Here is a 5,300-nt window from a genome sequence, read left to right on the forward strand (position 1 = left end):
ACTAATATACAAGCTCAAGATATATAAGAGGCGAGAGCGCCAAATAGAGTAAGCAGATACAACCTAGATGATCAAGAGAGATACCGGTCTTGGCTAAGACCGGTTCGTGGATACAACAAGAATTGCCGAGAACAGCGGAATAAGAGTGAGAGCCCAAGAGCGGGCAGAAGAGAAGCCATAGTATGGCCAGAAATACTGTACCGGATAAGGTGAAGACAACAGGGTCTTCACATCATCCCCTCCAAGATTTAATCCTCCTGATTATCAGGCGAATTCTTGTAACCAGATGTTTCGTTGGATGTTTTGGGCGGCTTCATTACGGTGAGATAAGTAACCAGTAGATTTCGCCATGTTGTTCTTGAAGAATAAGTCCTTCGAGTTTCCGTGATAAAGCTTAAGCCGGTCGCCATTAACTGTACCGCGCAACATATGTCCATTTGGGGTTTTCAGCCTGAAGCTCCCATTAGGCGAAGCGTACTGGATGATAAATGGGCCGTCCCATTTGGGATGGAGCTTACTTGGGCATCCATCAAAGAGTCGCAAGACCATGTCGCCAGCCTTCAGGTTGCGTTCAGTATATTTATTTTCGTTCTTAGCGGCCCAAAGAGTGGCTTTCTTATTTATTTTGTCAATTTGCTCCAAACGCTTGGACACAAACTCGTCAGATACACGGGGTCTATCTTCCATCCGGTGTCCATGACTGTTCACAGCAATGGTGGGTTCGAAACCGTAACACATGAAGAATGGGGACCGTTCGAGGCCGCTGGAGCAAGAGGTGCGATAGCCAAAGAGGGCTAGTCCGAGATATAGGTCCCAGTCAGCCTGTTTGTCTGGGACGCAAAGTTTCCTCAAGCTGTTCATTAACGTACTGTGGAACCTCTCCACTAGTCCGTTGGATTGAGGATGGTATGGGGAGATCCTATTATGGATTATTTTGTTTTCACTAAGGAATCCCTGGTATACATGTGAATCAAACTCTGCGCCGTTATCGCTAGTGATTGAGTGAGGGAAGCCGTGATTTTCAATTAGGGTTTTGACAAGTTTAACGGCAGCAAGCCCGGATTGTGCTCGCAATGGAACCGCATACGCCCAACCGGCGCCGTAGTCAATGGCTGTCGCCAAGTATTGATTACCTTGTTGTGTCTTAGGTAAGGGTCCGACAAAATCCATTCCCCACTTCACAAAGGGGCCTTTGCGTTCAATCACCTGTAGGGGCATCTTATTTTTGTCAGTATTATTAACACAGAATTGACATGAGATGCAGTCGCGTACAACATCAATAACTATTTTGTTCATGTATGGAAAGTAACACTCGTTTTGAAGTTGATGCAGCGTATCCTTAGCGTTGCAATGACCAAGACGGATGTGAGTTTCTTTAGCAAAGCGTGAGGCTTTGTTTATATTGGGGTGTATCCTTACCTTTTTTCCATGTAGGTTAGTCTGATATAATTCACCATGTTCAAACACAAAACCCTTCTGTTGAAGTTCCTTGGGATGGTTCGCTTTGAGTTGTCTCAATCGTTTGAAGAAGGATTCAACCGCGGTTCCAATTAGAAACAAGGAGTCAGCAACCTCAGGAGGTTCTTTTTCTAAGGGCTTGTCGGGTTTTCTTGATAGGGCGTCTGCCGCCATTTGTTCAGGACCAGGGCGATAGACTATAAAGACATCAAAGAATTCGATCTCATCGACAAAGCAAGCAAGTTGTCTGTTCACGTGTCTTTGAGTTTTGAAGTACTTTAGCAATTCGTGGTCTGTTCTTACGAGGATTGGGGATCCCTCAATGTAGCCACAAAAGTGTTTGAGAGCGTGTACAATAGCCAAGAGTTCCCGTTCTTGTGCAGAGTAGTTTTGTTTGGTTTTAGATAATTTCCGAGATTCGTATGCAATGGGGCAGAGGTCCTTGTTCTTTACAGTTTTGCTGTATTTCTCCAGGGAGAAGTTGATTTTGACCGTTTCACCATTTGGGTTCTGTTGTAAAACGGCGCCAATGTTCTTTCCTGACGCATCGGTGTCTAGGACAAAAGGTGCAAACGGTTTTGGGTGCTTGAGAGGGATGGTTTCCGACAATTGATGTTTGAGTTCTTGGAAAGCAGATTCCTGATCCCCCTCCCACGTTATACCCAAGCGTTGCCTTGGTGATCTGTAAGCTCGCGATTGAGCTTCACTGATCTAGCGTCTTGGGAGTCTCAATGGGCGCGGTACAAGGTCCAACCTTGGAGGGAAACACTTCTGGAACCTAACTAGGGATGCATTGCAACTATTCCAGGGGAAGTGTCAGTACTTCCCTGCTGTATTTAAAATTAAAGATGATGAAGAGGAAATGCTCACCTAGTCCAGGGGAAGTGTCAGTACTTCCCTGCTGGAATAGGAGGGCGCGGGCCGACAAGGCCTAAGAACTCGGTCCGAGGTGAATTGGTGATATCCTCGTGACTCCTTTGGTGAGGTCGCGGGGCGTGAGCTCACATCTTCCCCTCCTATAAAACAGTTGGAGGGGGTTGGCAGGATCGGTGCTGGTGGGGTAGGTGGGAGAGGTGGCCTCACGTCGGGATTGGTTGAGGGGGCAGTAGAATTTTTCGGAGAATCTTTGAGTGGTGTCGGAGGTGATGGTCGCCGTTCAATAAACTCTTTGACTTTGGAGATATGGAAGACCGGGTGTCGTTGATTGCCCGGTGGCAGCTGTAATTCAACATTTTGGCTGTGGTTTGAAACATTGATTATCCAATATGGTCCCTCAAACCGCGGCTTCAGTTTGTTGGTTCCAGGCTGGTGTCTATCCCGCCAGTCGGCCGAGTTGAGCCATGCCTTACAACCCTGCACAAGAGGCTCGCGGTTTTTGCATCTTTTATTGTGATGTGTCGCCTGTCTGATGCGGCTTAACCACAGGGCGTCCCGGGCGTCTGCCCAGCTGCTCTCGCAAAGTCTGAGCCAGTTGTCTAGAGCGGGGATTGGGTTGTTGTCCGGCGGCAAGGATGGAAAAAGACATGGTTGTTGTCCGAAGACAAGTGCAAATGGGCTGACCCCCGTCGCCCCATTCGTCGCGCTGTTGATTGCAAATTCAACCGCAGGTATGGCTTCAAGCCATTTACTGTGCTTTTTGATTGTTGTCAAGCGCAGGATTTGCCTGACGGTTTTGTTGGTGCGTTCGCTCTGACCGTCCGCTTACGGATGGAACACCGAGGTCATATGGAAGTTGATGTTCATCCTGGCCATCAGAGCCCTCCAGAATTTGGACGTCCATAACTTATCGCGGTCGCTAATGATTGATCGCGGGGCACCAAAGGTGGCGGTCCATCCTTCGAAAAAACGGGAGGCTACTTTCTCTGCTGAGTCCGTTTGTAAACACGGGATGATCTTCGTGAACCCCGACAGTCGGCAGGTGACCGTCAGGATCATGTCGTAATGGTTGGATTGCTTCAGTGGGCCCACGAAGTCAATAGCAAGGTCGGACAGCGGTTTTCTGGGCATTGGTGGGGTCAGCATTTTTCCTGTTGGCGCTGTAGTTGGTGCCTTTGTGCGTTGGCATACCTCGCACGAGGAGGTGAATTCCAGCACGTCCTTCAATAATTGGGACCAGAAAAAGTCTGAGCGTAACTCATCCAGTGTTTTCTGGTAACCTAAGTGGCCAAGGCGGTCGTGGGCTTCTTTGATCAACATTTGCCGTACGTTCCCTATCAAGGGAATTATCAGTCGACCTTCCAGGAAGAGCAATCCGTCCACGTCCACACAGTCGTCCCGAAGTGGTAGGGCACTGCGTGCATCCGCGCAGAACTTGTCAGTGTCATAGCTCTCGATGATCCTGGCGCGTAGATCTGCTGAGAGAGCAGTTCCCCCCTCTGTCAACGCTGCTACGCGCGCCACGTCCGCTGACGAAGGCCCTTCAGTGGTGTCGGTCTGGTCCTTTCTTGATAGGGCGTCCGCCACCGTGTTGTCTTCGCCTTTAATGTAATTGAAATTTAGGTCAAAGTCCGCAAGAAGTTTGGTCCATCGAGCTTGTCGTCGGCTGAGGTTACGTTGTTGGGGAAGGTGTGTCAGCGAGTGATGGTTGGTCATGGCGTTGACTTTCATTCCCAGGAGTAGCATTTTCCACTTTTGCAGGGTGTGTACCACTGCAAGTAATTCCTGTTCATGGACCGGGTAGTTTTGCTTGACTGAGGTCATTTGTGGGGATTCGTAAGCTATAGGCGAGGCCAGCTTCCATTTGGCGCCCTGGAACAACGCTGCTCCAAGGCCAGAGCCACTTGCGTCCGTGAATAACCAGAGCGGATGGTCTGAGTAAAAATTGACGTTCTTCAGGGCGGGCAAGTTTGTCATGATGCGTTTGATGTTTTCAAAAGCTTTCTCTTCAGCCTCCCCCCAGTTGAAGGACTGTTTGTTGATTTTTGAGCTTGTCAGGGGGGTGAGTGTGCCGACATACTTTTCTAGACCCCAGATGAACTTTTTCATCCATTGTACTGTCCCCAAGAATCGTTTCACGCCTTTTGCGGAGCATGGAGATGGCCATTTTTGGATAGCTTCGACCTTGTCGTTGTCCGGGCGGATGCCTTCTTTTGAGATCCAGTGTCCCAAGAATTTGATCCTTTTCCGAAAGGGCTGGGTCTTCTTTGGGCTGCAATACAGGTGGGCCTGTCAGAGACGTTTGAGGACTGATCGGACATGTTGTTCATGTTCTTGATGCGAGTTCAAAAAAACCACAATGTTGTCCAAATAGACAACGCAGACTTTGTTTATAAGGTTGCCCAATGCCTCTTCTAGCCGGGCCTGGTGTGTTGCCGGTGCGTTCGTCAATCCCATCAGCATTACAACCCATTCCATTAAACCCCAGGGTGTCTTTACGGCCGTTAGCGGGATGTCCTCCTCTTGCATCCGCGTTTGAAAAAAAGCTTTGGTTTGGTCAAGAATGGAAAAGATTTTTCCCCCGGCGACCATGCGGACCAGCTTGTCTACATTGGGCAATGGTGAGCGATTGCAAACCGTGAAGCTGTTAAGTCTTCTATAATCGCAAACCCACCTAGGCATAGCCGTAGAGTCCTTTTTTGGGATGATCATGCTAGGCGAGGCGTATTGGCTGGTTGAGCATTGTATGCGTCCGGCTTCCAGGTGCTGTTTGAGCAATGTCTGCCACGCCGCGAGGTGTTTTTTGGGATAGGGGTACTGCTTCTTGTTCACCACTGCATTTGGATTGGTCAGAATGATTTTGTGTCGGGTTCTTGATGCTTCAGACTGGATCTTTGCTGGGAAGAAACTCTCCGCAAATTGTCCCGCCTCCTCTGTATCATCCAAAACCGCCGGAATGTCCAGAG

Source organism: Puccinia triticina, chromosome 13A (genome assembly GCF_026914185.1).
Source record: "Puccinia triticina chromosome 13A, complete sequence".
In the NCBI taxonomy this organism is placed as follows: Eukaryota; Fungi; Basidiomycota; class Pucciniomycetes; order Pucciniales; family Pucciniaceae; genus Puccinia; species Puccinia triticina.